This window comes from Pelecanus crispus, chromosome 10 (genome assembly GCF_030463565.1).
Source record: "Pelecanus crispus isolate bPelCri1 chromosome 10, bPelCri1.pri, whole genome shotgun sequence".
In the NCBI taxonomy this organism is placed as follows: Eukaryota; Metazoa; Chordata; class Aves; order Pelecaniformes; family Pelecanidae; genus Pelecanus; species Pelecanus crispus.
In genome coordinates this window covers 39,740,181-39,766,462 of record NC_134652.1, presented here as the reverse complement: position 1 = coordinate 39,766,462, position 26,282 = coordinate 39,740,181, and the positions used below count along the sequence as shown (strand labels likewise).

Sequence of the window (26,282 nt, the reverse complement as noted above, 5' to 3'; positions counted from 1 at the left end):
TGGAAGTTTTGAGTCATGCTCTTGGATGTCAGCAACTAGAATAGCTTAAGCCCTTCTTGAGCTAAGCCCTTTTTCTATACTTCCAAGTTAGCTGCACAAAATAGGCTTATTGTAAATGTGATCAATCAAAACTTAAAGCAAATGCAGACAGGACTCTACCGACTATAAGTATCTAACGCCTCAGAGAAATCAGTTTCTCACATGCCTACAGAAACAAAAGTCAGGTGAAGCAGAAGCCTGGTGTGGATTTAAGCACAGCAAGACCCACAGCAAATCTTCCCAGCTCAAGCAGATTTGAATCACAGGATCCCAGGAAACAAAGCTTGCTGAGCAAAACAGCCCATCAGCCATAAACCCATTTAAAATTAAGTTTCTTTAGTGAGTTACAGTATTTACAGGTAGGTAAGCGGAAGAAGCTGATACGATTCAGCAATTGCCACCCTGCTGCTGTGGGCCAGGGGAGAGAAAGCCCACCACAAGCACAACGGCTGGTATCCACAGGCAGCAGAGGGGGTAGGTAGGTCTGAGAACCTGTTCCCCACCACATGCACCAGCAGCAGCCCTGAAAAGCACGTTGCTCTTATCGGTTTGTGGATAACCACGCACCCTAGTCACCGCTTTCTGCAAAACTTCCTGGCCTCGTGTTACTTCGATGAAGAGCTGAAACACTGATTCCCACTTCCCCCCCTCCCTCCCTCCCCCCCCCCCCCACCAAACTGCTTCAGAGCACAAGTTTCTTGTTCACGTGAAATAAAAGCATTTTCCACCTACGGTTCCTCCAGCACAACAGCAAGGCACGAGCTGATCCCAGCAAGCAGCCTGGCAGGCTGTGTCTTCCCCCTCTGCCTTAGTTGGAGCTGCTCTTTTAAGAAAGCGCTTTATTCTTTGCGCATGGAGAGGAGTTCCTCTCCCATGCTTAATCCACGGGACTATATCACTTTATTAACCAGTGCAGAAAGCATGACAGCCACACACACCGATGTGTGAAACCAAGATCTGCAAGTCACTTCTCATCTCCTGGAAAAAGGGAGTTTCGGGGGTGAGAAACCTCTTTAGCTGCTTTTGCAAGCACTGGGACTGTGTGTTAATGATTTACCTGACAGTGCTGTAAGCAGATATTTGATAAGAGTGGGTTTTGTTATGGTCTGCCTTCCTGCCTTCGTCTGTGTAACCAAATCAAACTCACAAATGAAGTAGACATGGTATTACTGGACAGGACAGGAAGAAATTAATGCTCCTCTAAGCTTGCTTACCCCAATCTGCTTTAAAGAAACCCATTTTTCATATATATATATCTACATATGCACATATATAGACAGACAGACTAAAACCCAATGCCTGGAGTAGCTCTTCTGTGTGTTTACATATGTGTGTGTGTGTGTATAGACAAATATATATGGTGGTTTTTATGTATATATATAAAAAAATACACACACAGAGAGATGAGCTACTGCAGGCACAGGTTTTTTAGTTTCTTCCCCAAAAGTCGAGTGAAAAAGAATTCTTCAGCTCATCCTATAAATCTATTAGAAAGCTTTCAGATTAAAGCATGCAGTTCAAAAGAGGTTTATGATGAGAAAAAAAGGCGGCTACACCAGAAACGCACAAATAGGGTCACATACCGTGGAAAGACTCAGCTGTGTATCTAAGACAGCTTTTGGATAAAGTTATATTCTTCTTTCTGAAGCGCATTCAGGTCACCAAGAGGATTTCTGTGGTTTCCCCATGACTCACTGTGTTCCTCTATACACCCAGGGCCACCCTCCTCTACAACTGAAGCATTCACGTTTTTGGGTGGCGGGTGACACTGTGACACAGGCAGAGTAGCATGCTCTCATGGCACTGCCTCTTCCTATGTACAGCTGCTAAAAAAAGCCTCACATAACGTCTAAAATACATTCTTGCTCTTACTGTTTCGTATAAACAGTCACTGCAATTGCCCTGGGGATATTTGGCAGCAATTAAGGAGGGGTCGGGGTGGGGAGAGATGCCCAGGATGGCAAAAGGGACAGCAGGTTATCCCTGACTTTTAGTTTGAGCAAGCAAGCACCACTGCCATGCCACATAACTCCGATTACCTTGTACCAGTGTGCTGCAAACAAAACCTCCAAACCTAGAAGCCATGGACAGACTCCACCGTGCCTCAGTGTCCGGGCACGGTGAGAGATAAAACTGTTTGATGAAAACACGGGGGACCCCAGGCACAATTCAGGGGGACAAGATGGGGGTATTCACCAGCCAGATAACTGCTGCCACAGTTGCTGGCAGCCTGGCTGGCTTTTATTTGGGGGAAAAAAAAAAACCAGAAACAAAACAAAAAAAAAAACCAACCAACAAACAAGAGACTAACCACAAGCTTGAGTGCTGCCTTTAAAAAAAAAAAAAAATCCCCCAAAACTGTATTTTAGATCTTATTGTATCCGAGTCCTTTTGCTCGCTTCCAACACACAGCCCCTGGCCCTTCACCAGCAGCCGAACACGCCTTTTAACTAAAATGGGATCATCCAGAGCCGGAGAGCTACTCACTCATGGAAATCAGGTGGCAGATAACAGCAGCCAACTTCTCCTCTTCCCAGCTGCCAGCCAGACACGACACGGCAAGAGGAGAGGGAGACAGCAGAGAGGCCTCTTGCAAGCTGAAACGTTTTACAATCCCTCCGCCGCTTCGGCAGAGCAACTCCCGGACCCAAGGATCTCGCCGGCGTCGCCTTCGTGAGCTGAACTTCCTTCAAATTAAAAGTTGCCTTTCAACTTCTCCACACCGGCAGTGTCGCACCGGGCTTTGCCAGCACTGCTCTCCCCTCTGCTCGCCAGCCCTGTGCAGGAAGCACCTGGAAAGAAAAAGCACGAGAGGTGAGCGGTGCACCGGAGGCAACGAAGTGAACGCTCGCCCGCCGCCGCCGCCGCCGCTCCCTCCCGAGTGCGTCAGCAGCGGGCGAGAGGAGGAGATAGAGGAGGAGGAGGAAGAGGAGGGATGGGAGCGCCAGCCCAGCCAGAGGGCTGCAGTTTCATACAGTGGCTGGTGTAACGCCTCGCGGCAGCGCTGGGTTTTACCAACAAAATAACAGCTAAAAGTGGGGGGAAATAGAATTATCGTATAAATTCAGGTCTATTGATTCTTTATGTGTGTGAGTAACCCAAAGCAAAGCCTTGCATTAGTATTACTCAAGATGACACTGTGAAGCTGAAAGAATCAGTGCTAGGAGGAAGGATTCATTTTTTCCAATATATATAAATACCAGATGTTAAGTCCTACCCTGAAAGAAAAAAAAAAAAACCAAAAACACCCAAACCACAGAAAAACCCAAAACACCACAACAAAAAAGGTCATATTTCACCAAGCTAAAAAAAAAAAAAAAAAACCAAAACAAGAAAATCCCCAACCTTTCAATGAAGTTTTTGGCTACATCCCACTAATGCCACCAGCGGCAGAGTCCCTGGGTAGGCAGTATCACCAGTCCCCAAGGGCACGCATCCAGCCTTTATCCCAAAAGACACCAAGAACTGGAAACACATAGGACTGAGGAAGCTAGCACCTTCTGCACACAAATATAGGGGGTGGCAAAGATGAGCAGGAAAGGAAGGTGTGAAGCATCCCTGGTGAGCACGAGAGGGAGCGGAGGATGTCTGCTGGCCGCTCGCCGCGGGACAGCGGGGAGGTCCGTGTAATTGAGTACAAAACCACAACAGAAAGCAGACTGAAGCCAGATGTTGGAAAGACTGACGGGATGAGCAGCGCTGGCAGAGGGTTTTCCAGCCGCTTACGTGAGAGCAAGTACTCTACACAGCCCACTGGCTGCTGTAACAAAAGAGATACTGTCCAGGAATGAAGTCAGAGGAGTATGAAGTGGCCTGCTTCCACTCCACAAATGAAATAGTGTGGAAAAAAAAAATTAAAAAATAGACACCAGCATTAATAAATAGCAGCATCAGATTTTCTGAACTCCACCCCAGGAGAGGGAGCCTGTTGCCAGTAATACTGAGGAATCTGCAGAGCCCCATCAAAGAAATACAGGGTGGAAAAAGTATTTTCACAAGCCACACACAAAAATCCCTCCATACTAATCTTTCATATGGAAAGATAAGTATTTTTAAGGAGTAGTTGGTTTGTTTTTTTTTTTTTTTTTTAATAGATACATGCCCCTGGGCATGGCCCAACAATCCTTGTTCCTAACACATGTAGACAGCCAGGTATCAAATGCAATGACGTGTTCACGATGAGCTCCTCCACAAAGTCCAGAAGCCAAAAAAGTCCACGGGTTTGTCACTAACCTTCAAATACTGGTGAGGATTGGGGTGGGGAGAAGGTTTTGATGAAGGACTCTGAACATCAGGTTGTATGTCTGCAGGCACCAATTCAAGGAGAACAGAGCGAACATCTTCTGTCAGTGAGCCCAGCCAAATCCCCTGCCTGTAATTAATTTTAAAAAGTCTTTTGTCTTAAAGATCAACAAAAAAAGCACTTTGCTCAATTGGTCCAACTTGTCCCTTTCTCAAATAGCTTTTTCCCTAATTTAAGAATTAAAAAATACACAGGCTCATTCTCCTTTTCCTGCAGATCATCATTAACATGGGAGCTGGCAGACCCCGGCTCAAGTGAACTAACCATCAGATCTCCTTTTTCATAGCTCTTTTAGGAAGGATTTTAACAGTTAAGCTGTACCTCCAGCAGGCCGGAGAGCCAAGTCCAAGTCAGATAATTTTATTTTAAATCTGAAGAGAGATGAGAAATGTGGATTAGTCACTAGTGAGCTCCCTATGCCTTTTTTCCAGCAGCCTCTTAGCAATAGAGCTCCATAACACTCAAAAGTTGCATCTGCCCATCCTCGTCCTGCTTTCTAGGAGGGATTCCTGAGTAGAACTGGTAATTACTCATTAACTAAAGATTTCTTGATGTAATTCAATCGATACCAAGTCTGTAAATTCCTCCCACTGAGCATGTATACGAGGAATCAAAGGATTAATTAGAAGACACGCTATAGGCCGTGGATTTCTTGTTCTGTAGATGACACTCATGTCTACTTTAGGCCAATGCACACCTCATGGGACAGCAGAAGTCACCTGGTGATGACAGAGGCAAACTTACTCACGAGTTCATATTTGAGAAAAACGCTCTTTTATTACTCCAGCAGATCTTATCTTTGCAATTTTTTCCCTCGGTGATCCATGACTGTACGGGTTCAGTGACCTCAAGGCACGTAACGAAGCCAGCCCTGTTTTCCCCACGAGTGAGGTGGGGCCCAAACAGAGACGAGACAACAGTTTGACGAGTATTACAGGTAATTAAAAGCGAACTTTGGGAACACCTTTTCAACATGCTTGATTATTATGCATTTAAATGTTGCATGTGTCCAGGCAGATACAATTTAATACCCTGTAAAGCCCTAAACAAATAAAAAGAAACATACTTAATGAACTTTTCCAAAGTACTTGCAAAGGGTTGGGGTTTTTTGGTTGGGTTTTTTTTTTTCTTTCTTTCTTTCCTACACACTTCAGCCAGGACATATTTAGCCTAAAGGCTAAAACGGAGGACAGCCTGAACGATTACATCATTTTCTTTCTATAGGAGTGAACATCTGGGAGTACTGCTCTCAGTTAAGTGGCTGTTGCTCTACTTCATCTCCACCTTCCCACATAGTGCTTCAATATGAGGATGACAATCACCGTAAAAACACCTGAAGAAGAGAGACAGCCACCAAGCGTTGACCTGTTTGCTTCTTTCCTGATCAGAACATGAGCTATGTGACACAACACTAGATTTGAGGTTGACTGCTGGCACTCAAAAGAAATTGCTACTACCGAGCTTCAGCGCTAACGTTTTCTTGGTAATTCAAGTACCACATGCACTGGCAAGAGAGCATCATTCCAGAAGCCTTGCCAGGAAAAGGTCTTCCTTGCCTTGACAGCTTAAATCTGCCTAAACATCAAAAAAGTCAGAGTAAGCAGATTATATTGAGTCACCTTTTCCCTTGCTCATCAGTAACGAAACTATGTATTAGCAGATGAAATCCAGCACTGAAGGTGGGAAGCAAAGTCTAGTAAAAGTAAAAAAACAAACAAAAAACCCACCAAACCCTAGTTGTTCACACCACCAATCAAACTCAACCCCAAGGCCCAAGCACTGCAACCCAAATGAAGAAAAATAGCAATGACTCTACCTCCAACTGAGCTGCGGGCATGGCTGAGAAACAAAAAGCATAAAGATGTAAAAACACTTTGGAGTAAAAAGAGGAAGGAAGCCTGAGTCAGAGATAAGAAGAAATAAATAAAAATAAAGTTTAAAAGCAACTGATACCCACAAGGTAGCTTTACCTTCTCCCATCTCTGGGGACGTCGTAAAAACAGGTAATAATTTTTAAAGCGATGCATTTCTCTCTCCTTAAGTTAGCAAGCAGCTCTCCTTCCAATGCAAGGCTTTAACGAAGGAACTACACATTTGCCTTTTCAGGAAGCATTTTTACAGGACCCAGCAGGGAGCCACGTGACTTGCTGGCTACCGAGGACCGCTACCAGTGCAAAAGCGGGTCTGAGTTCAAAGACGTATTACTGATTTCTGGCATCAATACCTCCCAGAGAGGATAGGTTCATATTGCTTCACATGAGCAATATAAATCTATACATCTGCCACACGTATCCCAAAAACCTTCTAAGCGTTTTTGTCTTTTTTTTCCCTTCAAGTAACCCAACTCTGGTTGCTGATATATCACAAAAAATGTGCTACGGCAGCATTACAAAGCTATTCTGACCTCCGTTTGCTTCAAAACACTTTAACACTGTGTTCAACAACAGCTCGAGGACAAGTGTTTTAAAATTATTCGAAATATATAGCCCATTCTCTTCAGAGCAGAGGTATTTGGTCTTAAGGACAACGTGACTACCTGCTCATTTGAAAGGAAGCATTGGCTATTGCACCAATCACTGCTTGCTATAAGCATCAAACCCTCTACTTAGCGTTTAGCACCACAATACGCTGAACAACCCATGCCACTCTAAAATTGCTGCTTATTGCTCTTTCAGCACTTTCACGCCCCAAAACAAGCGACGTACTTTATAGCAAACCCACTGTGCAATCTGTAACGTGGATCTCTCCAGAGATGCTGTGAATGCAACAAATCCTGTTGCTTATTATTTATACCAAGCTTATTATTTCTTTCAGCTCCAAGCTGGGGGTTTTTTTAACCGCTTTTCTTAGGCTGAAATGTCTTTGTAAAGAAAACACAAAATCGAGGACATTGCTAAGTTTTGAACAGCTTTGGCAGAGACCTTTCGGCACATCTGCTTTATGATCCAGAAATGAAGCACTTTTTATTAAAGATGCAAAAATGCTCATCACTAAAACAAACCTGTTCTGGCCATCACTGCTCCACCCTGTCTTCTGGGGGGTTTTAACCAGCAAATATGTATATTCCTGTTTGATATAACACATGATTTTGAACAGGCCAGTGGCTCTAAAAAAAAACACCAACCCACAAAAACACCAAACCAACCACAGTGGACACCCCCTAATCTATCATCTTTCCTATTGAGAAATAACCTGAAACTTTATTATTACAAGTATAGTTATAGTTGTTATTATTATTATTTTTATTATTACACATGTATTACAGCATTAACAGTCATTACAACTTCTTACATGCAAGGCTGTTAAGAATGGACAGTTGCTTTTGCAACTGAAAAAAAGGTCATTAAATTTACCTTAGTGAGGTTCTGATATATACTAGAAACATTAAAAGGTTGACTTTAAAAATCTATGAAGTATTTATTAAGATAACTTCCCAAAATGCCAGGTTAAGTGTTTAGGTGTATCAAACACAAAGGGTGGTTCTGGAGTACTGATGTACTCATCAGCTCCAGCAATTAAGTTTCCAGAGAGGAATGCTGTGTCATACAACGTGTGACTCAGAGTAGTGTCCGGAGGAAACCACGCTTCTCTTTCTTTTCCTATAAAAAAACCCCTCAACCTGCTTTTAAGTTGAAGCAAGGTACCTGAACAAAAATCTTTCCTCCAACAAAGGAGCTAATTTCAGCATCGCTTGCTCGAGCATGTGTGCAAGAACAAAGGTGTATTTCAAATCACTTGCAAAGAGGATGATCACGTAACCTGCTGGCCAACCAGTGCCTGCTGGAAGCTCAGCTGAAAACATCCCCTGCTCCTCCTTCAGAAGCAAATTAGGAAATAGGTTGTGGCGTTGGATTTGAACACATGTCTGTACTTTGACCTCGCATCGGTTTTGCAACCTCCCGCTGCTTTGGCTGGCTGACCTGTTTCTGGGCAGCTCCAGTTCACTCCCCTTCTGCATCTGACCCCAGCCCAGTCACGGGACTCCACCACGTTGCGACAGCTCTGAGGAATCACACACACAGACACACACCCACCCGTGCATCCCCGTGCACTTGCTGTGACTGAAAGCTGTAAAAAGGATGGCAGAAACACCAGTGGGATCCCCACACAGCCTGGAGATCCGCCAGGACACGGGACCTTTTGCTGCCGACGAAGTGAGCCTCCACGCCACTCGTGTTGTCCCAGCCATGCAAGCGGCTTAAATCTCTGGAGTTCTCGTCTAACTGGTGTCATCTTTGTAAACAGATAAAAATCCGTCCTTTTGCTTGTCACGTGTGCTTCCCTGGGCTGCAGGGTGTGTATATCCTTCTGCTGTTCCTGGTTAAACGCCACGGTTGCCCTTTAGATCATCTAAGAAACACACAGGTTTTCTCAGTGGCAGCTCTGCCATCAGAAGCTGGGATTGCTCGGCAGAGTTTAATGCCCAGCACCTCTCCAGAGGCGAGTGTAGACAAAAAGAGAAAACCAAGGTGGCACACTGCGTTACTGCAATTCGCTTTCATAGAGGAGATGTGCAATCAGATACCCAGCTCAAAGCAAGTGTTTAATACCACTGTGGTCACATTTTAAGCTAGAAGAGTGAAGCTTTCCATAAGGAGAAAACCAGACACAAGACACCCTTTTCAAACTCACTGTCTCAACCAGAAGGACGTTTGTCACACGGCAAGACGTTATTCACATGTGACTGCATCCCGCATCCAGCTATAGCGCTCCCAGCTTGTGAAGTGCCACTCCTGTCCTCTTATCCACTTATTTTTTCCTCTGCGAAGTCTCATTACCGAGGTGTGTCAAAATCCTCTGGCTAAAGTCGTCACCACTTAAGAACATCAGTTTGGTTGTATTTCATCCAAACCCAAAATTTCAACCCCAAGGCCTCTGTTTACAGGCAGGCAACAGATTGTTCCCTCACCAAATTCTGTAATGGGACACAGACTGGTAGCACTATTGATTTTTCCATCAAAGAATCACAGAACCATAGAATCGTTTAGGTTGGAAAAGACCTTTAAGATCCATTACCTAACCATTAACCTAACATTACCAAGTCTACACTAAACCAATCAAGGGTAGACTAGACTAAACCATGTCCCGAAGTGCCACCTCTGCCCGTTTTTTGAACACTTCCAGGGATGGGGACTCCCCCACCTCTCTGGGCAGCCTCTTCCAATGCTTGACTACCCTTGCCGTAAAGAAATTTTTCCTAATATCCAACCTAAACCTCCCCCAACGCAGCTTGAGCCCATTCCCTCTTGTCCTATCGCTGACTACATGGGAGAAGAGACCAACACCCACCTCACTACACCCTTCTTTCAGGTAGTTGTAGAGAGCGATCAGGTCTCCCCTCAGCCTCCTCTTCTCCAGGCTGAACACCCCCAGCTCCCTCAGCCGCTCCCCATCAGCCCTGTGCTCCAGACCCTGCACCAGCTCCGTTGCCCTTCTCTGGACACGCTCCAGCACCTCAAGATCTTTCTTTCTGAGGGGCCCAAAACTTGACACAGTATTCCAGGTGCGGCCTCACCAGCGCTGAGGGTTAATTCCTTTGTTATTTGCTACATCTTGCTACAATGCTGCTGGTTTTGTATACCAGTAGTTTGTCAGGTATCAGGTGCTCTGGCTTCCTTCAAGATTTGACAGATCAAGTTGGCCTTACCCAGAAATACGGCATGTAATGATGGATGCCAGCTACTGCCATCGTCCAAGGAGCAATCAGGAACCTTTCAGGAAAATACCCTTGCTTGTTTTAAGTACGGCTGCCTGGATGTAGCCAGTCACTAACTTATTATGCATAAACGGAGCCAAAATGTCCATACTTGGGCTTATGCATTACACTGCAAGGCAAACACTTTTCCTTTCAGGAAAGAAAAAAAAAAAAAAAAAAAAAGTAGTTTTTACTGAATGCACATTTCATCAACACACAGTACTGCCTGCTTGTAGGCCTGCCCAGCAATCCCTGTGTTAAAACAGTGAGGTTTGAATGATGAGTACTGATGATGTCTATGCCAAGGAGGGGCACAGACATGAGAGACTTGCCTATTTTCTCCAATTTCTTCTATTCTTCAGCAGTAGCACTGCACCCTTCTGCCAATATCAACTTCATGCTCTGCTGATGCTATCTCTTGCTCTTCAAAGGAATTTCTTATTAACCTGAAACACCTAAAAGGAGCCAACATGTACCAGTACAACCAAAATTAGCATCTTAAAAAAAACAAAACAAACAAACAAACAAACAACCCAAAGCAAGAGTTAATACATGATCATGTTTCATGACAGAGGTCAACAACAGGGCTCCTGGGTGTGGAGGGGTTTTTTTTCCTGTTAAAGATAAACTAACCCAGTCTCCACATCCTGAGTGTTTGTTTGCACACCATAAGAGTCACACAGAATACAAACCAGAGAGAAATCCAACTCCTTAATTTGCAATATATTTTTGTGGCATCTCAGCGGGATGGTTAATTATCCCAAACACATGACCTACACCTGCTGTTCGTGCAATGAGTATCTTCTCTCTCGTACCCTGGTAGCAGACTCAGAACAACATATACCCCTCTCAAGGACTCTGAAGATGAAACACAAGTCAGTTATCCATTAATCACTGCCTCCAGCTCCCTTTTTTACCCCAAGTAACTGAAAGTATATATCCACAGGTTAAACGGCACTGACTCAGACATACCCACCTATCCAACGCCTTACTCATTAATAAGCATGATGTGGATTAATACTGCCAATTAGGGCTTCAAATATCCACTTCCTCCATCCCAAGGGCAAAGGGAACAACATAACAGAAGCGGTAAGGAGCTATCTGTGCGGACTGCAGGGTGTCGTATCCTCAATATCCTGTGTTGGCACAGCTGGTGTTATCACTGCTTTACACACGGGTGAGCCGCGAGATCCCATCATTGCAATACACATCCTCTTCTCGCGACTTCCTCCACACAGCGAGTGCCCCAAGTTTACCTGGGTTGAAAGGGTCGACCAGATGAATTCAAAGCAGTAAAGAAGAAATGACACTTAGGAAGCCTGAGCCATTAATCACTAAAGGCTCGAAGGGCTTATACACTCCTCCAAAAAAAGGGGGAACGTACAGCAATATCATCACAGGCACGGGCTTGTTTTGGTTTAACTCAAAAGATCTAACTGTACTTGCATCTCTACCAATGATCAAATTGCGATAAAAACTTTCCCTGTCCCTATTTTCAGGCGCTGGCCTGTTAGACCTTGTTTCTATAACCTTGACCTCTGTGATGCATATGAGAAACAAAAAAGGACAAAGACCAAAGTGCTCGCTGCTTAGCACCAGCTCTGTGCTCCAGGTCCAGGAGGCTTGGCTGTCCCACAAGGCAAGTGTGTAACACTTCCCGCGGGAAGTGTCACTTGTGCTGCAGAAGCAAAAGGTATGGTCACAGGATGCAAAATACGGCGAGGTACAAACACGGAAAATATTAGAGATTCTGTTACATGAGAAATTATGAAACACCGGCACTATTTCTACTTCACCCTGCTTGTTTAAAGATGGAACCTTTGGTTCATTTGTGGGTTTTCCCTTTGGTGCACACACTTACAGACTGAGCAGTCAGTTCCTCTAGTCCAATTTATTCCTATAGGAAGTGCAAGCATCGGTTCTGTGTAAGCATTAAAAATGACAGCCTGGTCCTTCCACCAGGACCATTAAAACTCTGTTTCCTAGCACACATTTCCCCCCCAAAATTCAGCATTTCCCGAAATCCCAATTCACTATATTTCTTACGTGTAGAGTTTCCTACAAGCACCTGAATTAGTGTCTTTTGACTACAATGCCAAGTGCTAACTTGAACAGGGACCTGAAGGAACTTCATCCTGCCCCCACCGAAGCCAAGTCTCAGCAGCTTGGACCACACAAGGCATTGTGCGCTCCAGGCAGAAGCTGAAACCTGTATTTTCTGGCACTTTTGAGTTCTGCTTAAGTGCAGCATCCATTCACATCGGATAAGGCTTGATTGTGTATCAATTTCTAAATTTCTTAGGGAGTCACGTACTTTAGAAGGATGAATGTGCATAAATTTCATTTGCATTAAGTAGCAGATTTCACTTCAACTTACTTCCCATTGATACCATTAGGTTTAATGACCAAGGATACGTCCACAGCCTATATACAGCCTTACTAGAGAAACTACGAGTTCTCTCAATACTAAAACCACCTAAGAGTATATTTACACTGTAAATATACTATGCTGTAGCATACACAGAGCAGCAGTTGCTAAGTCAAGCCATGGCCAAATACCTTTCCCCTGACATTCATCAAATATATTTTAGCTGGCATTTACCACGGTCACACTTGCATTTCTGTTCTTGACGCCAGTCACAACAGAAAGACTACATACAGATTCTCAAAACCCACACAGGAGACCATCACACCATTCTGAACACAGCATCAATCCTGCAAGTCCCCTTATGATCAAAGAATAGACGAGGGGAATCCTTCTGCTTGATACCCACCCCCCACCACCCCCCCCACCACCCCCCCCCGGTCTCAGTCATTCCTGGCAGATTATCCAAAACCAGAAATAACTGGAGGTGTTCCTGCATGAGCTGGGTGCGGTAGATGAGTGTATCAAACTGTGGACACCACCACCCTTCCCGTGCTCTCGGAAAATTGAATCAAAGGAACTGCCCGTTTCTTTTTAAAGATCATTCTTAACTACTCCTGAAGGATGACATTACTTGGGTATTATTGTGCTGCACGCTACCATTTCCTAGAGTAAGAAGAGATTATTTTCTTCCCCACCCACACCAAAGAGGACTAATCCAGAACAATATTTCTGCAGACGTTCCTGTGAAACGTTGTATTTCACAAAAATCACTGTCAGAGGTTTTACCCCTACAGTTACAGTTCACAAAAATGCAATTCCGCAAGGAGTTTGAAATATCTAACAGGGAGTACAAAAGGGTAAAGGTAAATACTTGAGCTTTCTGAAGAGGTGGACTTGCCCTGTTCATTTATGCAGTAGTCAGATTTCTGTGGTGACTGGCACTTCTGCAAAAATACAGCGCTCAAACGCGCTCAGCTTCACATTGCACTTTTGCAAAACCTCAAGCCTTCAAGTGGTACTTTCTGTGTCTTCTACAGCTCACAAGTAGCAAAAAGGAGCAAATGCAGCTTCAGACCTCAGAAAACCCGTACTTAAACCAAAAGTAAATGGCCTTATTTTGCAAACTACCCTACCAGCACAATACAGACTATTCAGTCTACACCTTTTTAGCGTTTTCATCCAAATTTATTATTTTAGATTTAGACTGAGCACAATAAAAATGGAAGTCTTGGAAAGTTTTTGAGAAGCCAGAGCTCTGAAATTCAGTTTTACTATAATGAAACCACTTCCATAGTGCAATAGCAATACGGGGGGGGGGGAGAAGAAAAAGCCTTTCCGGCTGCTGCAAATTGCCAGCTGCAAATCGCTGCAATTTCAAGTTTGCTGCAGCACCTCTCAAATGGGTGTGAGAGGGGACAAGCAAACCCTGGGCACTGATGGTGTGCATGCAAGCAGCGAAAGAGAGTGTCTTGCTGGATTATTAAAGAACCATTGTCCTCAGACCTAAAGGCTTTTATCAACTTGTTTCACATGTCCTTTCTAAAATACTACTGCCCCAGCATTTAACACCTCCGCCCCCTGGTAAAATCCCCAAATTGTAAGTTCACCTTTGCATAGGAGTGTTTGTTACTGGACTACTTAAACAAAAAAAGGCTGTTTACCTTCACAGGCTTCCTGTCCTCCCCAGGTGATAATCTTCTATCACTCCACCTTCTATCACGCCACCCCCCTTCTCGCTAAGAGGAGAAGAAAGGAACGCTTTTATGTTGTGGCTTGGCTTCAGTTTGGCTCAGATGGAGACATTTCTTCCAAAGCAAACGCTCCTGCCACGTCACAGGGTATATATAGACACACACCAGAGGAGAAAAAGAAAGAAATACAGCCCTTCTGTAGGTATTCAGTTACATTAGGAAAGATGTAAGTAGGGGAGAATATGAGACAGAAATAAAGTCTTGATTTTTTCTACAGCTACGTGCACAACGTTGACTCAGACACTAAAGCCAGGTTGAATGATCCAAGATAAATACTGCATCCATCCAATAATAAGGAGTTTCTCACATATTCCTGGCTTTTGCCAGAAGATGTGCTGTTTCTGCTCTGGAAAGACTGCCATCCTGGCAATTCACACACATTTTTGCATGTCCAACTAAACTTCGGGAAAGCCACCTTCACTCACATGCCTGAAGGCATGTACGCAGATACGGAAGCACCTGTGGGTTGTTATGGGGGAAAGCTCTCATACCATTTCTGGGAACTCGGCACCCTTGGGTGCCTCTGTAGTGCCCGTACACCACTGCATGCAGCAGAGGGAACAGGCAGGAGGCCTGCCTGCACTTGCAGGGCTACAATCTCTGTGATCACGGAGACATGGTGGGATAAATCACACAACTGGATAAACATCTGGATGCACATTAGGCTCTTTAGGAAGGACAGGACAGGTGCTCATGGGGGACTTTCACCACCTTGGTATCTGCTGGAGGGACAACACAGCATGGCAGAAGCAATCTAAGAGCTTTCTGGAGTGCACTGATGACAATGACGTCTTCCTAACACAGATGATCAAGGAGCCAACAAGGACAGGTGCTCTGCTGGACCTCATACTTATAAACAAGAAAGACCTGGTCAGGGATGCGAAAGTCAGGGCAGTCTTAGCTGCAGTGATCATGAGATGGTGGTGTTTGGGACCCTGAGAGGAGGGAGCTGGAAAAACAGGTGTATCATAGCTCTGGACTTCAGGAGAGCAGACTTCAGCATCTTCAGGGATGTGCTTGAAGAATCCCATGGGATACAGCCTTGGAGAGAAGAGGAGCTGGTTGATATTAAAGGGTCACCTCCTCCAAGCTGAAGAATGGTCCATCCCAACAAGCAGGTAATCAAGCTGAGGTGGCAGGAGACCTACACGGGGGAGCAAAGAGGTCCTGACCAAACCCAAGTGCAAATGAAGTGCAGCAGCAGGCACAGGTGACCCAGGAGGAATCCAGGAACATTGTCTGATCGTGCAGGGATGGGGTTAAGAGAGCCAAAGCCCATCTGGAGTTGAATCTGACAAGGGATGTGAAGGGCAACTGGAAGACCAACCTTCAGGAATTGCAGGCCCCTGAGACTACAGGGGAAGTTCAGAGCAAGGAAGACTTACCCTCGGTGGAAGAGGATCATGTTAGGTAACAGTAAACAGACTGGACATAGACCCCTCCATGGGACTGGACAGGATGGACCCATGAGTGCTGAGGGAGCTGGCTGATGTCATTGCGAGGCCACACTCAATTATCTTTGAATAGCCATGGCAACTGGGAGAGGTTGCTGAAGACTGGAGGAAAGCAAATGTCACCCCTGTCTTCAAGAAAGGCAAGGAAATGCATTTCCTTGCAAAGGGGAACTACAGGACTGTCAGCCTCACTTTGTCCCCGGTAAAGAGCAGCTAATTCTGGAAACCATTTCCAGTCACATGAAAGACGAGAGGGTGATCAGGAGTAATCAGCATGGATTTATGAAGGAGAAAAACATCACGCTTCACCAGCCTGACGTCCTCCTGTGATGAAACAACTGGCTTGGTGGATGAGGGGAGCGCAGACGATGTTGTCTGTCTTGACTTTAGTAAGACTTTCAACACTGTCTCTTATAACATCCTCAGTGCCCTGGTTTTGGCTGGGATAGAGTTAATTTTCTTCCCAATAGCTGGTACAGTGCTGTGGTTTGGATTTAGTATGAGAATAATGTTGATAACACACTGATGGTTTAGTTGTTGCTAAGTAGTGCTGACACCAGTCAAGGACTTCTCAGCTTCTTGGGCCCCACCAGTGAGAAGCTGGGAGGGGGCCCAGCCAGGCCAGCTGACCCAGACTGGCCCAAGGGCTATTCCCTACCATACGGCGTCATGCTCAGTATAGAAACTGGGGGGAGTTGGCTGGGGGGCAGCGATCGCTGCTTGGGGATGGACTGGGCATCGGTTAGCAGGTAGTGAGCAATTGCATCGTGCAACACTTGCTTTGTATATTATTATTGTTACTACTATTACTACTATTTTACTTTATTTTAATTATTGAACTGTTCTTATCTCAACCCACAAGTTTTCTCACTTTTACTCTTCCAATTCTCTCCCCCATGCCACCGGGGTGGGGAGGGGAGTGAGCAAGTGGCTGTGTGGTGCTTAGTTGCTGGCTGGGGTTAAAGCACGACATTCAGGCAAGCTGGCAAAGTATGGACTAGACAAATGGGCAGGGAGGTGGACTGAAAACTGGCTCAATGGCCAGGCTCAGAGGGCTATGATCTGTGGAACAAAGTCCAGTTGGAGGCCAGACACTAATGGTCTACCCATGGGTCAATACGAGAGCCAATATTGTTTAACCTCTTCATTAGTGACCAGAATGATGTGCAGAGCGTACCCTCAGCAAGTTTGCTGATGACACAAAATTAGGAGGAGTGGCCAATAGACCAGACAGTCGCATTGCCACTTGGAGGAACTTTGCCAGGCTGGAGCAAAGGGCAGACAGGAGCCTCATGGTGTGCAAATAAAGGAAAGGCAAATTGCTTCACCTGAGGAACAATGACCCCAAGAACCAGCATAGGCTGGGGGACGACAGACTGGAAAGCAGCTTTGCAAAGAAGGACCTGCGGTTCTGGACAACAACAAGCCACCATGAGCCAGCAATGCACCCTCACAGTAAAAAGGCAGCCACCAGCATCCTGGGCTGCACTAGAATCACAGAATTCACTCCATTAGGAGGAGTGTTGCCAGCAGGTTGGGGGGTAATTGTTTACTCTCTGCTTAGCACTGGTGAGACCACCTCTGGAGTGCGAGGTCCAGTTCTGGGCTCCTCAGTGCAAGAGAGACATGGACGTACTGGAGAGATTCTGGCAAAGGGCCACTAAGATGACTCAAGGGGCTGGATCATCTCTCCTATGAAGAAAGGCTGAGAGAGCTGGGACGATTCAGCTGGGAGAAGAGAAGGCTCAGGGGAGATTTTAATCAACGTATACAAATGCCTGAAGGAAGGGTGCGAAGAGGAAGGAACCAGGCTCTTCTTAGTGGTGCCCAGTGACAGGACAAGATGGCACAAACTCAAACACACTGGACCGTAAGAAAAAAAACTGTTTTACTATGAGGGTGGTTGAACACCGCACCAGGTTGCCCAGAGAGGTTTTGGAGCCTCCATCCTTGGAAATACTCAAAACCCAACTAGACATGGTCCTGGGCAACCAGCTCTAGGTTACCCTGCTTGATGAGGCCAGGTTGGACAAGATGACCTCCAGAAGTCCCTGCCAACCTCAACCAGTCTGTGATTCTGTGATCATTTTGTCAGTTCATTTGCACACCCAAGATATCATTTGTGACAAACACAGGTATTCAGAAGAAACATCTCAGTCCTGCCTATGGCAGAAACCCACAATGTCACTGTGTTGACAGATCACACAGCAGCTCAGCAGGAGACAACTAACACATGCCATATCTTACACTCTTGAGGCTGAGATTGAGCCTCCAGTACTCACTAGCTCGCCTTTGCCATGGTTTGGCTCAAACACTGCTTTCTCAATGCGACACAGGGGTCAGAGACCGAGAACATTAACAGACCAGTCAGGAGGTGTTTCGTCAGCCTGCCTGGTATCATCAGATTCCTTAAATCTCTCCTACAGTCTCCATCTCCCTCAAGTTTTGCCCCCCCTCCCTTTTTTTTTTTTTTTTTAACATCACCTTTTTGATGAATGCTTTAAAAAAATCCCACAGCTCCATAAATTCTCTGTATCACCTCTAAAATCCAGAGGATGATTCTCTTCTTTTATAACAAAGCAAGAAGAGTCAGACATTGATACCCTCTAGGTTTACTAGCTAAAATCTTCATTGACTTGGCAGATATCTATTTCTTGCTGGTGTAAGAGAACAGAAGCCCTGAAGATTTTGATTCTAAGGCCAAGAGATTAATTTTTAAAGTTGTGATTTCTTTAAATCTCCAACATTCCCTGTTCCCACAGCTGGTGATGGTCTGGCAAAAGAGGCCAGTGGGGGTCATCAGTAACAGAGAAGAGTACAAAGCTGAACCTATCTACTAGGATTTTACCCTAAAAAGAAGTTCAGGAACAGGGAAGTCTCTGCAGGAAATGCAGGTTTTTGTACAAAAGCTCAAGATAAAACATGTTTCTATCCAACCGTTAGCGCATTTGTCTTGACTGGTTCTCAGTTTAGCACACCTCCCCCTCTTTTTCCTCTCTGTGCAAATAAAGCGAGCACGCTGGGGGCTGAGCAGGGAGAAGGAGAGCACAGCCAAGATCTACAGCTGGCACATTTGTGGCCAGAGCACTTGGGGTCTTTTCCCCCAGCAAAAAAAAAAAATACAACACCACAATTTTTAAACTGACTTGCTGCACATATTTGTTCATAGGGATTTAAAGGCCATCCACAACTCTGGCTTCTTCCCATGGGTATTTTTCAACATTAGCCTTGTGTCATCAAGTCCAGTGCTGAGACCCACAGAGGGCCCCAAGTTGCAAAGGACTTTTGGGGGTCAGCTAGTCCGGCCCAAGTTGCAAAGGACATCTGGGGGTCAGCTAGTCTGACCCTTGCTCCAAGCTGGGCTAGCTCTGAAGCTAGGTCAAAGGTACGTTTTCTGGTAGGGTGTATCGCTCCAAGCAATACCATGTTTTGTACTGGAGCTAGGGAAGGTTTTTACGGACTATTCCATTTGCAGCTGCCAAGCTCAATTTTAGTATAATGCAACAGATGCACAAAGAGACAACCCTGAAACAATATAAATTCACTGCACTGATCTCCTGGTCTTAATGAGGGCTCAGATTCTCAGCTCACCTAAAGTTTTGTCTTTAAAAATCCCACAGCTGTGAACATGAAAATTAGACCAGCATCTCAAAACATGAAAGCAATTCATCCTACTGAGGCTAAAGAGTCAGTTTCTTTACACTTGCAGCACTCTTAGCACACAAGAAACCTCATTTATATGGTACTTTTCTCTTGGGCAGTATAAGCTACTGTTTCATACTGAATTAAAACCGATAAAGCAGAACCAACCAAACACAGAAATAACTACAGAATCCTCTCCGGACTTGCAAGGGAAGAGGCTGCTAATTACAGCCTAACTCATCTCCTCACTGCCTTAAAAGTATTAGCAACTCTGCCTTTATAATGCGCATTGGCACTGGCGTTCTGTTAAATCCGGGATTTTGGTTCTCATGAAAGGAGCTGGAGTGGCAGCATCCCCAAACTCCACCTCCCCTGCGAAAGAGTGAAGACAGGTTGTCCTCCATAATCAAACTGCTCTTGGTTACGCCCAGTCAATTAATCTGCTGCTTAATCTCACCACTAGCAGCCACCACTGCTAGGAAGCTGTCCGATTTAGCCTGTAGGCAATGGGGAGAAGCCTCAGAGAGGGACTGCTATTCATGTGCAGTACTGCCATGGGCTGCTTTCATGAACAGAAGCACATTTTCTCGCCTGAAGGCTGGTAACACCAAGCCTCTACATTTGTGTTTCATCTTTTTGATACTCTTGGCACTCTATTTAGGTAAAGAGCAGCTCAGGCTATTTCTAAGGCGTACCATGCATCAGGGCGATTTACTGATTAAAGCAGACACTTGGGTCCAGCCAGAAAGGTTTTATACACGCTAACTTGCTTGCAAAGCCAGTTGCCTCCCACAGTAATAGAGCGGCTCCTCTACGAGAGCTGCATTCAAGCCCTGCGATGCCAGCAGACTGCATCTGACATTCAGACACAGCAGCTGCTCTGCAAGACAAACAGGGATACTGGGATGTCCAGCATATTACCAGTTTGTTAGGTTCACCCATCAAAGCGGCCTATGCTGCTGCTGCTAGCAAAAGAGCAAACATTTTGCTGAAGTTTCAGTGGTATCGTGGATATTGGGGGGAGGGAGGGGGCGCAAAAACAGAGGCACATACACACACACAGGGACAGGGGTATACATGGAAACAGTACAGCAGCGAAGAGGGAGCCAGGACTCCATCCTGCCCCAAAGAAGCAGATTTGTGACAGCCAGGCTCCAGCTGAGGCAGCTACAACCTGTTGTCCGTCTGTCCCCCTGTATTTTCTGAGCAGTCCCAAATCAGAAAAGCATAAACTCATGCCCAGGGAACATCCTTATACCAACACTGAGTGCATGAATGATGAACAACATCAAACCATGTAATAAAAACATAGCACAGCCAGCCTTTTCATTATAGACTCACCCAACAGGAACCTCACTATAGTTTTGGATCATTCATCTAGTGACAAAAATAACTGTGTTACTTCCTTAAATACACCATGCAACAGGACAGCATGACTAAGACGGACACAGCAGTTCTTTCTCCTGGATAAGAAAGGCCTCAGAACTTTCCGTCATCAATGATGTTATAAACTCGAGAAGATCTTGGCAGAAAAAGACCTACATTATTTATGAATTTCTTGCAATATCAAGGTGTTCACCATAAGCCTCTGTAAGTCACTCCACTGCTTAGCTGCTCCTACTGTTAAGAGCGTGACTATTTGTTAACATAGCGGAAGACCGTATTTGCTACACCATTACGTAAAGGAAAATTAAAGTTTCCACAGCCATCATGCATCTCCAAAATAAAATGGTAAAAAAAAAAAAAAGTGCAAAAACCTAATAAGATCTGCTGTGCTCCCTGGTGCCATGCTGAGGAGCTGTGCTTAACTCAGTTTGTCTCCAGCATCCAAAAATGGACTATGGCTTTCCAGGGCTTTCAGTGCTAAATGAAAACTGACTGCCGAAAATCTACTGGTAAGTGTTTATTAGGGGTTGCCATTTTAATTTTAACCTCTGTACATTTTTAGGGCTAATAAAAGACAAAAACCCAAGAAAGCAAATAATCCACATACAGATTCTCTCCTGCCTGGGCTATTTCAAAAGTCATTCTGAGTTTCAGGGATTTTGGTTTGTTTTGGGTTGGGTTGGTTTTTTTTTTTTTTTAAAAAAAAAAAAAATCACTTTTTAATTTCTTGTACTGGAAGCATTAAAATTACACCACAATGTTGGACCAGACCATGCAAGAAAGCAAGCCTCTTAGAAAGGAAGGAGACAGGGATTCCCATGTGAAAAAACAGCTTCCAATACAAATACTTCACCAGTATTATAATCCACAGTGGGGAGCAGAAACCCCTATGTTTTTGCGTTTCCATGTTGAAGACTGTGGGACTCCAGGAATACAGAGGAGTACCCCATACCAGTACACTCTGTATAAGCTTTTCTGAGTAAATATCTCCAGGTCATACAGGCTCCGTCAGTCCCTGCAGAGCTGTTTCATCCATCCAAACTCTCCAGAAGTGTTCAAAAAGCTTCTCCTGAAGCCCTAATTGCATCTTCATGCATCAAAACCAGATACACTATTGTGGTTCAACAACAATTTTCCTGCCCAAGCCCCTCCTTCCACTTCTACCAGCAGAACAGACCCTAAAAATCTTAACAGAGGCAACTGCTCAAGCCCTACCCTGTGCAGACCAGACTGGCCAATGTTGATAGCAGCAGCTTCAGGACAGACTCTTTGTGCAGCTGGTACTATCTGCAGATGCTCATCACGGTGGTATGTGAGGTCTTACCGTGGACTAGAACTAGTCCAAAATCTCCAGGTAGAAGCACAGATGCCTGAAAAGCAAGATGTAGGTCTGCTGGACAGCAGATGTGTTCTTTAGTTTCCTTCCCATAAAGGTAATTCCTTAGGTGCAACCCAGACATCCCAGAGGTGTGTTTTGGATAGTTATGAGGGCAACAGGAAAAAAAAAAAAAAAACACCCACCACACAACACTAAAGAACAACAACAAAAAAACCTCACAAAATTGGCCAGTCCCTGGGGCAAGCAGTTGCCTGCAAGGATACATTTCACTTGCAGATAGTACCGTGCTGTTGCCAAAAGGGTTTCCCCAGCAATTCTAACCACGTCAGCACTTACCTATATTCCTTGGCCAACCGCGTGCAAAAAAAGCAGTGAGAAGCAGTATTTGTGGGTCTCTCAACTCTGGCACTCTTGGCTGTACTACAGCCTACAGTCTTCCCTTCTTCCAAATTATCACCAGTCCAAGTAACACATCCTTAATTTAGCTTCCCTCTCCACCCCTACAAGCTCACCACAGACCGATGGAGTCCCATAAGCTGAATGATGCATCTTTCTATACTTTCTGAACTTAACAGACTCTTCAATTTGAGCCAGATGTGCTGCCTGTTATACTAGCTGCTACTTGTTTCATTCTACCTGGCTACGTGAACAGGCATTTCCTTGTAAAATAAGAGCCAAATCCCCTACTGCAAGTCTTCAGGGTGCACATGAAGGCAAAGCAACAGCAGATGATGCCCGTGCGAGCGCTTGCCTTTCCCCTGGACCTACAGCTCAGAAAAGGGACTGTTCTCTGGGGAGATCATCCCTGCCTGTCTGGGTCCAAAGAAGTCCTCTTCTCATCTCAGTACTCCCAAAGGTGACCAGCACCCCTCTGCCTTTCTAATCCAGGCACCATGCACCATCCCTGGAAGTGTTCGCTGGTGGAGTCCCCATCCCTGGAAGCGTTCAAAAAATGGGCAGACATGGCACTCTGGGACATGGTTTAGTCTAGTCTACCCTTAATTGGTTTAGTGTGGACTTGGTAGTGTTAGGTTAATGGTTGGACTAGATGATCTTAAAGGTCTTTTCCAACCTAAACGATTCTATGATTCTATGATTCTCTCTCTTCCCTGGCTACCTTCAGGGCCTTGAACAGTGCACAGGGACAGTATAAGAAGTGTGGGAGCCTACAGGTCCTTATGGGATCTCTACACAGCCATTTTGTAGCTAGGCTCAACTACAGCAACAACACAGACATGCTCAGAGGCAGATCTACAGGAGCAGACGATAGGATACAGTGGTACCTGGACATCTCAAAACCCAAAAGGCACCGCACATTATTCCCAGTTTCACAGCTGCTCCCAGCACCCACAGTGGCACTACCATAGGAAACAATCTGACAGGATGCTAATGCTGGGGCTGACAGAGCTGACCCCTCTGCTCTGGGGGTTTCCCTCTGACACAGCGTTTCCTAAACAAGGGAAGAGAGACCATAGCAATTCTCCCCAGAGAGAGGATGTTAGCACGGGCTGAGCACACCACACACAGACCTCATTTCCTATCTGTGCTGGTGTAAGACCTTGTCTTCCCTCTGTGTCAGAGCTGTAGTTTGGTTACCGAGGGCACAGTTTGGCTTGTTTTGAGGGTTCCTCCCCTTGGTTTGTTTTTTTTTTTTTGAAACCATAAACCTACAAAACCAGAAACCTACAAACCCATAGCTCCAACAACAAAAAGCTATGGCAGACAAAGACCTTCACAACACAGCAAAAACTTAAGCACATCATCAATGCAAAAGCACTTTCTCACATAGTAATTCAAAACCTCAACAGTACCAATGAAACGCAAGAACAAAATCTTTAAATCAGCCTATGCTGTTAGACACAACGCCAGTTAAAAGTTACCTGCATTACAAGTTACAGCTATTTGGTCAGGGGAAAAAAGCACCACCTGCTCACAACATTTTGCATTCAGTTCCTCACTTAAATATAAGATTCCCTGTATTAACTGAATTTGCCACCTCTCACAGTCCTCCTCCGCCCAGCACCAGCTTTTCTAACTATTGCTGCAACCTCCTGTTCCCTCAGGTGAGCACCCTGTTTCCGTACAACAGCTCTAATGCTTTTTAGCAGTGGCATATTAGTATTTTGCCTAAGATAATATAGAAGTAGCTTATCGTTAACCATTTCAAGATAAACCAAGAGTCAGCAGTTTAGCATGTAAAAGCAGTCGCAGGCTGATAAGCGGGAGCAGCAAGAAATACTGGAGGTGAAAGGCACAGAAGAGTCAGACTTTTGTTAGGAAAATGCAGCAGCTTGGCTTGCAAGGTAGCTGATGGTTTTTCATCTTCTCTAGATGAAGGTATAATCCAATTATCTTATCTACCTATTAAATATTCCACACTTAATTAAAATGATTCAAATGGCAAACATCTACTTACAGGGTAGCCGTCCTCTGACATCAAACCCATGTTCACACAAATATTCCCATCTTCAAAGGATGTTAACCCGCCTGCCTCTGAACATCAGTATGATTTTCTTTCCTCAACACAAACTTGCTATTATTTGTTTTCATAATATTTAGATGTGGGCTTTGAACTCCTAACCTTTCGACACTTGTTTTTGTTTCCAACAGTCACCAACTGCATACAGTTCACACTATTTGCATTACAGTGGGTTTCCACATCATACTTGTATTACACTGCTCTTTATTCCTTCAGCACAGTGCAAGCTCAGATCTTTTTCTTTAGCACGATTCCTTCTCCCCTACCACCCTGAAAGCCTGGCCTGTTTGGGATGGGCTCCTGAACTCTCTCTGCTTCCAACTAGCATTTGCAAGGTCAACACCATTATCCAAATGAGAGAACAAAAAACTCACCAAAAAGACTATTTTTGGTGCTGATTGGGCTAAAAATCTACCACCAGCAGGTTCTACTGAATGACTCCTTAATTTTACCTTTTTTTGTTAGAAGTTTTTTGTAAATGCAGGAGTTTGCTCAGGAGATATGCTCACAGACACGCACAAATGCACACTCAAAATAAAATAGTTCTTGCACACGCTGTCATCCTCAGAAAGGTATCACATTTCTTTATACCACGAAGTCAAAGCTACTGCAATCAGTAACTAAAAGACAGGCCAAGTGCTTTTTCTGCCTAAGCAATTTATGCTTACATCATCATAATCTATGCAGAAAATGCAGGGAAAAAAAGTCAAGTATGACTTAAACTCTTGCTGATTCCTGCTGTAAACAGGCTTGCTTTTTTCCTGCTATTACAGAAAAGGGATTTTTTTCCCACCACTTTCAATTGCCACAAGCAGCCTATTGTTTGGATTTCACCATGCAGCACTCCTGATGCAAACACAAAGCTCACGTTAGCATGCCGGGCTGCACGTAACTAAAAATCAAACAAGGCAATTCAGTCCCATTAGAAGAAGAGCGGTGCTTTGTACTAAATATCTGTTCGGAGAAAACAGAGATACATACCCTGCTTTGGCACAGCTAGAGAAGACAGTGCCCGTGCATACCAGAGAAGTCTTGCAATACTTCCAAATATCCAGGTGCCTGTACCGATGCTGTATATCAGGTGACAGCTTAGCAGCCTGTTAAGAGCAAATATCATGCAGATCAATCGCCCCAAACCCAGGAAGCCAAAAATTGCTCAAGACTACACAGAAACACCACGGTTGCATCCTCTCATTCAAAACCCAATTCAAAAATCAGATGGACACACCAAAATGAGTCATCTCTGTGCACTGGTGCCGTAACTCCGAAAACGCCTGCTCTGTCCCTCTGCTAAGGGAACTGAAATGCTGTAAGCTCACTCATAGCTGTGGCAACAGCAAATGCAAATCCTGCCTCTCTGCAAAACTTCACCCCAGTTTCCTCCAGCATTATGTGAACTACATGCGAGCAAAACCACCCCTTTTTTCTCCCCACCCCCCAAGAATAAATCTAGTTGCTGAAAGCTGTTCCCTCCCCTAAAGCAAAAATCAAGTCGGCAGGGCAAAGTTTAGCCAGATTTACATTGCTTTAGCAGGATTTGTACTAGCTGGGCTTGGCCCAGAAGAGTTTGGAAACTGTGTGCAAGAATAGGTTCAAGGTCTCTCATGTACAACTGCAAAGACTATACCCACTGTTTAAATTAGGTAAGGAGCTACTGCATTTGCAGCCCTGAGCTTCAGGCTGACCAAATCATACCACTACTGCTTTAATACAATCCGGTTAGCAGTGGATATTAGGCATAGAAGAGAAAATGGGTTTAAGTGACATGTTTTTAAAAAATAATCAGCTTTCTAAAGAGTATCAGCCTATCTGAATGCAAAGATACG

General features: G+C 44.8%; 1 protein-coding gene across 6 annotated transcripts in view; it reads right to left on the bottom strand.

The window, feature by feature from the left end:
* Nucleotides 1-26,282, bottom strand: part of SGMS1 (sphingomyelin synthase 1) — a 73,119-nt gene that overhangs the window by 33,427 nt on the left and 13,410 nt on the right. For 4 of the 6 annotated variants that reach the window (XM_075717242.1, XM_075717241.1, XM_075717239.1 and 1 more), the window contains exon 2: nt 2,527-2,831. The gene's annotated coding sequence lies outside the window, so the exon portion shown is untranslated. Of the gene's footprint in view, nt 1-2,526; nt 2,832-4,272; nt 4,292-25,437; nt 25,554-26,282 lie in introns of those variants that run through there. The other 2 variants (XM_075717240.1, XM_075717243.1) reach the window with 2 other exon arrangements.